Source organism: Eptesicus fuscus, chromosome 1 (assembly GCF_027574615.1).
Source record: "Eptesicus fuscus isolate TK198812 chromosome 1, DD_ASM_mEF_20220401, whole genome shotgun sequence".
Lineage (NCBI taxonomy): Eukaryota > Metazoa > Chordata > Mammalia > Chiroptera > Vespertilionidae > Eptesicus > Eptesicus fuscus.
This window is the reverse complement of record NC_072473.1, coordinates 53,539,187-53,552,316: the sequence shown is the minus strand read 5'-3', so window position 1 is coordinate 53,552,316 and position 13,130 is coordinate 53,539,187.

Here is a 13,130-nt window from a genome sequence, read left to right as displayed (position 1 = left end):
TTGGTGTGAGGGCCGACGCTCTAATCATTTAGCAACACTGGACAGCGCCAGTGCCTCCATTTGTTTGACTAAGTTATATGTATATTTTCCTGTCATGAGAAAATAAAAGTTTGACACCCAGCAGTAATTAAATAAAAAAACTATAGTGCATCTCAATGCTGAAACAATATACAACCATTGCAATTATGTTATAGAACATATTGTACAAGATAATTCCAATTTTGTAAAAATAATGTATACAAAAAAAAAAAGAACTGAAAGGATATACATCAAAAGAGCAGTGAGCCCAGCCAGCATGGTTCAGTGGTTGAGCATTGGCCTATGAACCAGAAGGTCACGGTTCAATTCCAGGTCAGGGAACATGCCCAGGTTGTGGGCTCGATCCCATGTGGGGCGTGCAGGAGGCAACCAATCAATGATTCTCTCCCATCATTGATGTTTCTATCTCTTGCTCCCTCTCCCTTCCTCTCTGAAATCAATAAAAAAAAATTTTTTTAAGTGCAGTGGGCCCTGGCCAGTGTGGTTCAGTTGGTTGTGCATTGCCCTGTGCACCGAAAGGTTGCCAGTTTGATTCCCAGTCAGGGCACATGCACATATTGCAGACTCCATCCCTGGTAGGAGGCAGCTGATCTGATCAATGTTTTGCTCTCACATAGATGTTTCTCTCCTTCTCCTTTCTTCTCTCTCTAAAAAAAATCAATTAAAATGTGTATATTTTTAAATATATTTTTATTGATTTCAGAGAGGAAGGGAGAAGGCTAGATAGAAGCACAATGATGACAGAGAATCATTGATCGGCTGCCTCCTGCACAACCCACACTGGGGATCGAGCCTGCAACTTGGGGATGTGCCCTGACAGGGAATCGAACCATGACCTCCTGGTTCATAGGTTGATGCTCAACCACTGAACCACTTCAACCGGGCAAAAAAAATTTTTTTTTTAAAGGGCAGTGGTTATTTTCAAGTATAATAGGTAGGATATAAGTGATTATTGCTTTCTTCTTCAGACTTGCTATGCTTTCCAAAGGTTTTACAATGAACATTTATTTATACTTTTATAATCAGAAAAATATATATATATAATTAAAGTGAAAGTGCTTTCTGGAGGACAGGGACTGAGTTTTTACATCATATACAGGGTAGGGCAAAAGTAGGTTTTCAGTTGTGATTATGTGACAATTTATTCTTGTATTTTTTATTATTTTCCACACTAAGAACTGTAAACCTACTTTTGCCTACCTTGTAGTGCTTATGGACAGCATTTAAGGAGTGCTTTATTTATAAATGTTGAATAATAAGTAACAAAACGAGCACTACTAGTATTTCTCTTACAATGCTAATAGTAATCAATATATATGAAACACCTGCTATATGTCAGACAAGTATACATCTCAATCTTTTTTTTTTTTTTTTGGAGGAGGCAGTGCGCGAGGTCCTAGACATTGCTGACTGTGCCTGGTGGAGGTGGTCCCTGGCACCTCACGGAAAGGGGCCTGGGGCCTGCCCAGTGTCTGTTCCTCACCCCACATAATTTTAATAGCATCAATATGAGGTATATCTCCATTATTTCCTTCTAGTCTTTTGCTATGTGTACATATATATAGAATTTCCCTACAAAGTATCATTTTAACTACTTTCTAAAAATGTGTCAGGAGCATTTGCATGTGAGAGTTTTTTAATAGACTTTATATTTTAGGGCAGTCTTATGTTTACATCAAAAATGAGCTGAGAGGAGATTAAAAAATGGCAGTGGAGTAAGTGGATGCTGCATGAACACACTCCCAGGACCAAACTGGAATTACAACTAAAATACAGAGAACTTGCCAAAACTGGTTTGGCTCAGTGGATAGAGCGTCGGCCTGCGGACTCAAGGGTCCCAGGTTCAATTCTGGTCAAGGGCATGTACATTGATTGTGGGCACATCCCCGGTAGGGGGTGTGCAGGAGGCAGCTGGTCGATGTTTCTCTCTCATCGATGTTTCTAGGTCTCTATCCCTCTCTCTTCCTCTCTGTAAAAAATCAATAAAATATAGAAAAAAAATACAGAGAACTTCCTGAATAATCAATGGAAGACATGCAGAAGAGAAACCTGATAATGGAGGACCTAAAGTGGAGACCTTGCCGAAACCGGTTTGGCTCAGTGGATAGAGTGTCGGCCTGCGGACTGAGGGGTCCCAGGTTCAATTCCGGTCAAGGGCATGTGCCTTGGTTGCGGGCACATCCCCAGTAGGGGGTGTGCAGGAGGCAGCTGATCGAGGTTTCTCTCTCATCGATGTTTCTGACTCTCTATTCCTCTCCCTTCCTCTCTGTAAAAAAATCAATAAAATATATTTAAAGTGGAGACCTTATAGAGACTGATAGGAGGGGCGGAGGTGTGAAAGGGCTGGCCTGATTCCCAAAGACAGCACCTGAAGTTCCTGAGACATATCTCAGCTATGGGGGGTTGCCACTGAGAACTATGGGGTCTAATCTCCAAGCTGGGACTGCCAGAAGAGAGCACCACAATTGAGAAGGGTACCCACATAACATCTGGTTATGAAAAGCAGCCAGGTTGCTATCTGCCAGGGAGAGATGGCTGGAAATTCAGGCACCCTCTTAAAGAGCCAACCCACAAAATTCCCTTTGAAGCCACCCACCTTGTGTTCTGGCAGAGGTACAGAAGAGTGCACTGGAGCTGTATGAGCAGAAGCCAGGATTGGGGGCTCTGAGGTTACAGCTCAGAAAGCAGACACCCTGGTTTCTGTGCTGAGCCATTCCCGCACACTGCTGAGGTCATCTTTCTCATGCAGCCAATTGTTATACAGACAGTTTTGCTGGGGGCGGGGGGGAGACAGCTGACCCACCCTATTTGAAAACACCTTGCCCTATGGTGCAGAGCTTCTGAGGCCCATTAAGAGACTGAGAATAACAATTAACTTCCAGGCAGAAGCAATTGCCCCACCCTGTTGAAAAAAACTCTTACCACACCTGTGGATGATTGCCAGAGGGCAATTCCAGGTGGAATCCTATCAGTCAGTAGGCAGAGGAGGTCTCTGAGGATTTGAGTATCTGCCTGATCTAATTAGGCAGAAACAGCATTTGACACTGTCCTGCACTAGAGATTGAGAGGCATACCAGGTCTACCTAATATGGAGTCACAAGTCCAAACAGGCAGCAAAATAAGGAGACAAAGAAACAACCCTCAAATGAAAGAACAAGAGAATTCTACAGAAGAGATAAGTGAAATGGAGATAAGAAATTTATCTGATATAGAGTTCAGAATAATGATGGTAAAGATGCTCAACAGCATGAGAAAAGATATAGTAACTATGAACACAGAGATAAAGAATGACAGCACAAATAAAGAACACATTGGAAGGAATACACAGTAGATTAGAGGAAGCTGAGGATCGAATCACTGAATTAGAAGACAGGGTTGAAAAAAATCACTCAATCAGAGAACCAAAAAGAAAAAATAAGTTGAAAAACAGGATGACAGCTTAAGGGAGCTGTGGGACAATGTGAAATGTAACAACACTAGAATAGCAGGTGTGCCACAAGAGGCAGAAAGGGAGAAAGGGATAGAAAACATGTTTGAAGAAATATGCCCTAACTGGTTTGGGTCAGTGGATAGAGCGTCAGCCTGCGGACTCAAGGGTCCCGGGTTCGATTCCAGTCAAGGGCATGTACCTTGGTTGCGGGCACATCCCCAGTAGAGAAACATCGATGTTTCTCTCTCATCGATGTTTCTAACTCCCTATCCCTCTCCCTTCCTCTCTGTCAAAAATCAATAAAATATATATTAAAAAAAAAAAAAGAAAACATGTTTGAAGAAATAGTGGCAGAAAACTTCCCTAAACTGGTAAAGGAAAAAGTCACACAAGTCCAGGAGGCACAGAGAAACCCAAGCAAGAAGAATACAAACAGGCCCACGCCCAGACACATCATAATTAAAATGCCAAGAATTAAAGACAAAGAGAATCTTTTAAAATTTATTTACTAGTGGCCCAGTGCATGAATTCCTGCACCTTGAAAGGAACTGTGGGACGCGAGGCTGTGGTGGGCACAGGGGTGAGTCTTGGCCCATCCTCTGTGCCCCCGCCCGGCCCCTCCTGCCACAGCCCTGCTCCCAACAAGCAGGACTGGCACCGGCAGCAGGTGCAAGTGCCAGGCGGGACTGTGGCACATGGGAGCAAAGAATTTTCAGTAACCACCAGAGGCTTACCCTGATGACAGTGACCAGCGCCCTGCCTTGGTCTGGCACCCCCATTCATCTGCTCCACTATCCCTCCACGGCTGACACCCGCCATGTTCTGTGCGTGCCCCCTGGTGGTCAGCTCACGTCATAGTGACCGGTTGTTCGGTTGTTCTGCCGTTTGGTCTATTTGCATATTAGGGTTTTATATATATAGATTTTTTTTGACAAAGAGAATCCTAAAGGCAGCAAGAAAAAAGCAAACTGTTACCTACAAAGGAATTCCCATAATGCTGACACCTGATTTCTCAGAAATTTTACAGGTCAGAAGGAAATGACATGAAGTACTCAAGGTAATGGAAAGCAAGGATCTGGAACCAAGATTACTATAACCAGCAAGGCTATAATTCAAAATAGACGGTCAAATAAACAGCTTTCTGGACAAAAAAAAAAAAAAAAAAGGCTAGAATACATCACCACCAAGCCAGCATTACAAGAAATGCTAGAGGGACTACTGTACCAAGAAATAGAGAGAGAAACCTAGGCATGCAGAATTAAAATGGCAATAAATAAGTACCTGTCTTATATAATAAAAGGCTACTATGCAAATTGACTGAATGGCAGATCAACTGGTCACTATGACGCTCGATGCAGGAGCTGCCCCCTGGTGGCCAGTGCACTCCCACAGGGGGAGCGCTGCTCAGCCAGAAGCCAGGCTCACGACTGGTGAGCACAGTGGCGGTGGCAGAAGCCTCTCCTGCCTCTGCGGCAGGTGGACATCACCCTAAGGGTACTTGACTGTGAGAGGGTGCAGACTGGGCTGAAAGACTTCCCCCCAGTGCATGAATGTCGTGCACCAGGCCTAGAGTCAATAATAACCTTATGCCCAGCCAGCATGGCTCAGTGATTGAGCATTGGCCTATGAACCAAGAGGTCATGGTTCGATTCCTGGTCAGGGCACATGCCCAGGTTGTGAGCTCCATCCACTGTGTGGGGCGTGCAGGAGGCAACCAATCAATGATTCTCTCTCACCATTGATGTTTCTATCTCTCTCTCCCTCTCCCTTCCTCTCTGAAATCAATAAAAATACATTGAAATAATAATGACCTTAAATATAAATTGATTAAATGCTCCCATCAAAAGACATAGGGTAGCCCTGACTGGTTTGGCTCAGTGGATAGAGCATCGGCCTACGGACTGAAGGATCCCGGGTTCGATTCCGGTCAAGGGCATGTACCTTGGTTGTGGGCACATCCCCAGTAGGAGGTGTGCAGGAGGCAGCTGATCGATGTTTCTCTCTCATCGATGTTTCTAACTCTCTATCCCTCTCCCTTCCTCTCTGTAAAAAAAATCAATAAAAATATATTTAAAAAAAAAAAGACATAGGGTAGCTGAATGGATACAAAAACATGACACAACTATATGTTGACTACAAGAGACCCACCTCAGAACAAATGACACAGGATGAGAGTGAAGAGATAGGAAAAAATTTTCCATGAAAATGGAAAAGAAAAAAAATATCCGGCAAAATAGACTTCAAAATGAATGTCATCACAATAGACAACAAAGGTCACTACATAATACTAAAGGGATAAATCCTACAAGAGGATATAAACCCTGGTAAACATATATGCATCCAATATAGGAGCACCAAAATATATTTAAAAAAAACTTCTAGAGGATTTTAAGGGATAAATAGACAACAATATAGTCATAGCATAGTACTTTAACACCCCGCTGACTTCACTGGATAGATCTTCCAGATTAAAAATTTAGTAAGGAAACATTGACTCTGAAGGACACACTGGATCAGATGGATTTAATAGGCATTCATAGAACATTATACCCCAAAGCTGCAGAATATACATTTTTCTCAAGTGCACATGGATCATTCTCAAAGATAGACATGTTATGACACAAAACAAGTCTTTTCCAGTTCAAGAAGATTGAAATCATATCAAGCATCTTCTCAAATCACAGTGGAATGAAATTAGAAACAAATACAATAAAAACACCCCAAGACAATCAAACACATGGAGGCAAAATAGCATGTTGCTAAATAATGAATGGGTTACCAACAAGATCAGAAAAGGAATAAAAAACTTCCTGGAAACAAATGAAAATGAACACACAACAACCCAAAATATCTGGGATACAGCAAAAGCAGTCCTGAGAGGGAAGTTCATAGCACTACAGGCCTACCTCAAAAAACAAAGAAAACTAACAATAAACTATTTAACCCTACAACTTAAAGAACTAGAAAGAGAACAACAAGAAAAGCCCAGAGTAAGTAGAAGGAAGGAAATAATAAAGATTAGAGCAGAAATAAATGACATAGAGACTTAAAAAATACAAAAAAATAAATGAAACCAAGAACTGGTCCTTTGAAAGGATAAACAAGATTGATGAACCATTAGCCAGACTCATCAAGAAACAAAGATGACCCAAATAAATAAAATAAGAAACTAAAGTGGAGAAGTAACCACTGACACCACTGAAATACAAAGGATTGTAAGAAAATACTATGAACAGCCGAAACCGGTTTGGCTTAGTGGATAGAGCATCGGCCTGCGGACTGAAGGGTCCCAGGTTCGATTCCGGTCAAGGACATGTACCTTGGTTGCGGGCACATCCCCAGTAGGGGGCGTGCAAGAGGCAGCTGATCGATGTTTCTCTCTCATCGATGTTTCTAACTCTCTATCCCTCTCTCTTCCTCTCTGTAAAAAAATCAATAAAATATATTTTTTAAAAAAAGAAAATTAAAAAAAGAAAATACTATGAACAACTATATATGCCAACAAACTGGACAAAATGGATGAAATGGACAAATTCCTAGAAAAATACAATCTCCAAAAACTGAATCAGGAAGAATATGAAAACCTGAATAGGCCAATAACAACTGATGAAATAGAAGCAGTAATAATAATAATAATAATAATAATAACTCCCAGCAAACAAAAGCCCTGGTCCAGATGGCTTCATAGGGAAGTTTTACCAAACGTTCAAAGAACTATCATCTATGCTATTCAAACTATTCCAAAAAAATCCAAGATGAAGAAACACTTTCAAGTTCTTTTTATGAGGCCAGCATTATCCTAATTCCAAAACCAGACAAAGATATTACAAAGAGAGAGAGAGAGAGAGATTTACAGGCCAATATCCTTGATGAACATAGATGCTAAAATCCTCAACAAAATATTAGCAAATCGGATCCAGCAATATATTCAAAAGATCAGACACCATGACCAAGTGGGAATTATTCCAGGGATGCAAGGCTGATACAATATCCGCAAATCAAATCAATAAACGTGATACATCACATAAACAAAGTGAAAGACAAAAATCACATGAACATAGCAATACAGGCAGAAAAAGCATTCAACAAAATCCAACACCCATTTTTTAAAAAAATTTTTTACTAGAGGCCTGGTGCACGAAATTCGTACACGGGGGTGTGTGTCCTTCAGCCCAGCCTGCACTCTCTCCAATCTGGGACCCCCGAGGGATGTCCGACTTCCCGTTTAATGGGCAGTCAGACATCCCTCTCATAATCCAGGACTGCTGGCTCCCAACTGCTTGCCTGCCTGCCTTCCTGATTGCCCCTAACCGCTTCTGCCTGCCAGCCTGATCACCCCCTAACCACTCCCCTGCCAGCCTGATTGATGTCTAACTCCCCTGCCAGCCTGTTTTCCCCCAACTTCCCTCCTCTGCTGGTCTGGTCACCCCTAACTGCCCTCCCCTGCAGGCTTGATTGCCCCCAACTGCCCTCCCTTGCAGGCCTGGTCCCTCCCAACTGCCCTCCCCTGCTGGCCATCTTGTGATGGCCATCTTGTGTCCACATTGGGGCAGGATCTTTGACCACATGGGGGCAGCCATCTTGTGTGTTGGAGTGATGGTCAATTTGCATATTACTCTTTTATTAGATAGGATAGAGGCCTGGTGCATGGGTGGAGGCCAGCTGGTTTGCCCTGAAGGGTGTCCTGGATCAGGGTGGGGGTTCCTTTGGGGTGTGGGGTGGCCTGGGCAAGGAGCCTGTGGTGGTTTGCAGGTTGGCCACGCCCCCCGGCGACCCAAGTGGAGGCCCTGGTATCTGGGATTTATTTATCTTCTATAATTGAAACTTTGTAGCCTTGAGTGGAGGCCTGGGCCAGCCAGGGTGTGCGGAAAGCTTGGCTTCCTCCATTGCCGGGGAAACCCAAGCCTCCCTCCTGCACTCTGTGGCTGTAGCTATCTTGGTTGGGTTAATTTGCATACTTGCTCTTGATTGGCTGATGGGCATGGCTTGTGGGTGTATCAGAGTGATGGTTAATTTGCATGTTATTCTTTTATTAGATAGGATTGGTTTCAGAGAGAAAGGGAGAGGGAAAGAGAGATAGAAGCATCAATGATGAGAGAGAATCATTGATCGGCTGCGGGGATCGAGCTTGAATCCCAGGCATGTGTACTTGACCAGAATCAAACCTGGAACCCTTCAATCCACAGGCCAAACCGGCTAGGGCCACCCATTTTTGATAAAAACTGTCAGCAAAGTGGGAATAGAGGGAGTATATCTCAACATGATAAAGGCCATATATGACAAACGTGCAGCAAACATCATATGCAATGGCAAAAACTAAAACCATTTGCTCTAAGAACAGTCATAAAACAGGAATGTCCACTTTCACTACTCTTATTCAACATAGTACTGGAAGTCCTAGCCAGAGCGATCAGACAAGAAGAAATAAAAGGCATCCAAATTGGAACGGAGGATGTAAAACTCTCATTATTTGCAGATGACATGATATTGTACATAGAAAAACCTAAAGACCGCCAAAAAAACTATTAGATTTAATAAATGAATTTGGCAATGTAGCAGGATACAAAATCAACACCCAAAATTCGATGACTTTTTTATACACCAATAATGAATTATCAGAAAGAGAAACTAAACAAACAATCCCATTTACCATTGCAACAAAAAAATTTAAGATATTTAGGAATAAATTTAACCAAGGAGGCAAAAGACCTGTCCTCAGAAAACTTCCAACGTTGAAAAAAGATAAAAATAAACAAGTGGAAGAATATACCGTGTTCATGGATTGGTAGAATCAACATCATTAAAATGTCCATACTACCCAAAATGTCCATACTACAGATTCGATGCAATCCCTATTAAAATATTAACAAGCCCTAGCTGGTTTGGTTCAGTGGATAGAGTGTTGGCCTGCGGACTGAAGGGTCCCAGATTGGATTCGTTTCAAGTGCACATGCTTAGGTTGTGGGCTTGATCCCCAGTAGGGGGCATGCAGGAGGCAACCAATCAATGAGTCTCTGTCATTGATGTTTCTATTTCTCTCTCCCTCTCTTTTCCTCTCTGAAGTCAATAAAAATATATTAAAAATATTAACAGATCTAGAACAAATACTACAAAAATTTATATGGAATTAAAAAAGACACTGAATAGCTGCAGCAATCTTGAGAAAGAAGAACAAAGTTGGAGGAATCACAATACCAGATTTCAAGTTATATTACAAAGCCATTGTAATCAAAACAGCCTGGTTCTTGGCAAGAACAGGCATATACTAGTAGATCAATGGAACAGAACAGAGAACCCAGAAATCTACCCAAGCCATTACACTCAATATTTGACAAAGGAGGCAAGAGCATACAATGGAGTCAAGACAGTCTTGTCAAAAAATGGTGTCGGGAAAATTGGACAGATACATGCCAAAAAATGGAACTAGACCACCAACTTACACAGATACATGCCAAAAAATGAAACTAGACCACCAACTTACACCATACACAAAAATAAACTCAAAATGGATAAAGGACTTAAACATGAGATGGGAAACCATAAAAATTTTAGAAGACACCATAGGCAGCAAAATATCAGACATCCCTCATAGAAATATGTTTATGGATACATTTCCTAGGGCAAAGGAAACAAAGGAGGAAATAAACAAATGGGACTATATCAAAATAAAAAGCTTCTGCACAGCAAAAGAAACGATCAACAAAACGAAAAGGGAGACCACTGTATGGGAGAACATATTTGGTAATGATACATCTGATAAAGGGTTAATATCCAAAATATATAAGGAACTCATACAACTTAACAAAAGGAAGACAAACAATCCAATTAAAAAATGGGCAAAGGACCCAAAAAGATCCTTCTCAAAAGTGGACATACAGCCGAAACCGGTTTGGCTCAGTGGATAGAGCATCGGCCTGCGGACTCAAGGGTCCCAGGTTTGATTCCGCTCAAGGGCATGTACCTTGGTTGCGGGCACATCCCCAGTGGGGGGGCGTGCAGGAGGCAGCTGATCGATGTTTCTCTCTCATCGATGTTTCTAACTCTCTATCCCTCTCCCTTCCTCTCTGTAAAAAAAAAAAAAATCAATAAAATACATTAAAAAAAAAAGTGGACATACAGATGGCCAAAAAACATATGAAAAAATGCTCAAAGTCACTGATCAGCCCTAGCTGGTTTGGCTCAATGGATAGAGCATCGGCCTACGGACTGAAGGGTCTCGGGTTCGATTCTGGTCAAGGGCACATGCCTGGGTTGTGGGCTCGATCCCCAGTAGGGGGTGTGCAAGAGGCAGCCAATCAATGATTTTTATTATTGATATTTCTGTCTCTCTTTCCCTCTCCCTTCCTCTCTGAAATCAATACTATATATATATATATATATATATATATATATATATATAATAAAAGTTTTATAAAAATAAAAGCCACTGATCATCAGAGAGATGCAAATTAAAATGACAATGAGGTATCACCTCACACCTTTTCAGAATGACTACCATCAACAAATCAACAAATGATAAGTGCTGGTGAGGATGTGGAGAAAGGGAACCCTAATACACTGCTAGTGGGAATGCAGACTTGTGCAGCCATTATGGAAAACAGTATGGAGGTTCTTCAAAAAATTAATTATGGAACTGCCATTTGACCCAGTGATCCCACTTCTAGGAATATATCCTAAGAAACCTGAAGCACCAATCAGAAAGAATGTATGCACCCCTATGTTCATAGCAGCACAATTTACAATAGCTAAGATCTGGAAACAGCCCAAGTGCCCATTAGTAGATGAGTGGATAAAAATGCTGTGGTACATTTATACCATGGAATACTATGCAGCAGTAAAAAAGAACCTCTTACCCTTTGAGACAGCATGGAGGGACCTGGAGAGTATCATGCTAAGTGAATTAAGTCAAGTATCACATGATCTCACTCACATGTGGAATCTTAGTACAAGTCAAGTATCACATGATCTCACTCACATGTGGAATCTTAGTACAAGTCAAGTATCACATGATCTCACTCACATGTGGAATCTTAGTACCAAAATAAACTGATGAAAGGGTTGAATCCAGAGATATGGAAGTATGTAATAGAGTGCATAATCTCAGAGGGAAGGTGGGGGTGGGAGTGTGGGTGGGAGGTATTCAACCAAAGATTTTGTAAGCATATATGCATAACTCATGGACACAGACAATAAGGTGGTGAAGGCCTGGGGCAGCGGGCAGGGGGTCACAGGGTGGGGAGGTTACAGGAGGGGGGCTGGAAGGGGTCAATGGGGGGGAAAGGGGGACATATGTAATACTTTCAACAATAAAGGATTATATTTAAGTAAAAGAGTTGCAAGTACAGAGTTCCCATTTGATTGAACATTTATATTGTTTTCTTTTATCTTTTTAAAGGTGAGAAAACTAAGACTCAGTGACTCAAGAAGTGACTTGTCCAAAGTCAACTGGCTAAAAAGTGAGCAAAACTGAGTTTAGAATCCTGGTTTATCTCTCCAGAACCCACTCATTTTTATGCAACCGAGCTGTCTCTGGATTAATAATACACCATTAACCAACCCCTAGATTGTTTCTCCTCAACTTGAAACCAGGTATTCTCCACAATCAGAGTGGCCAAGGGTCCAAGCAGGTGTTGAGAAGGGCAGGCAATATACAAAAAGGTATCCTAACTGAGATTGAACAAATTGAAAATGCAAAGAGAGAAACAGGGGCATATAAATAAGCAGAAGGTGGAAGAAGGGTGCACAAAATACTGGTTAAGAGAAAGAGAAAGCTGGGTTTGAGAAACTGGGAAAACTCTTGGTTTTATCTCCGTGTATAAGGAGAGAGCAAAGATAACCTCAAGGCCATATGGGGAGTCAGGAAGGATAAGGTTTCTGGCAAAGTAAATGAAACAAGGGAGGATAAAACTCCCTGTAGGGCTAGGAAAGGCTTAGTGTGGGAAAGAAGAAAGGCCCAAAGCAAAGAGGCAGACTGGAGTAGGCACTGAACACCAAACCTTGTTTCTAAATCTGTGGCAGGACTCCTTCTAGCCTGAGCCTCCACTAGTACCTCAGATACTAAACACTCTTCAGCCCCAGGGGTAGGAGGAGCAAAGTGGGGAGCGGGGATTGTAAAGTGCTCAAACTATAATGGAGACTGAAAATGGATCCTGGCACACATTTTTTAAAGCCAGTAGGCCCAATGCTAGTGCCCCTTCCCCCTACCCCACTTATCCAGCCCCAACCTCAGCCACACCCACATTCTAAGGACCATCCAAGAGGGGAGCGTACGTGCGCGTGCACGTGGGTGCTCGCGCGTGTGAGAGGCAGAGGGACAGAGACTTAAGACAAAAAGAGACTGGGAGAGAGAGAGTACGCGCCTGGGAGAGGGAGAGGGAGAGGGGAGTGAGGGGGAGGAGAGGGAGAAGGGAGTGGGGGGAGGAAACAGGTCGACCGGGATGGAACGAAAGAAGGAGGGAGACTGAGACAGACGAGAGAGAGAGAGAGAGAGAGAGAGAGAGAGAGAGAGAGAGAGAGAGAGAGAGAGAGAGAGAGCGAGAGCGAGCTACGGGCCTTGATGAGGAAATCTACTGAAGAGATAACGCAGGGAGCCCCTGCGGGAAGACTCTGGGAGATCCCAGAACTTACTCTAAGACCCTTGAGGGAGTGGGGGCGGGGGGAG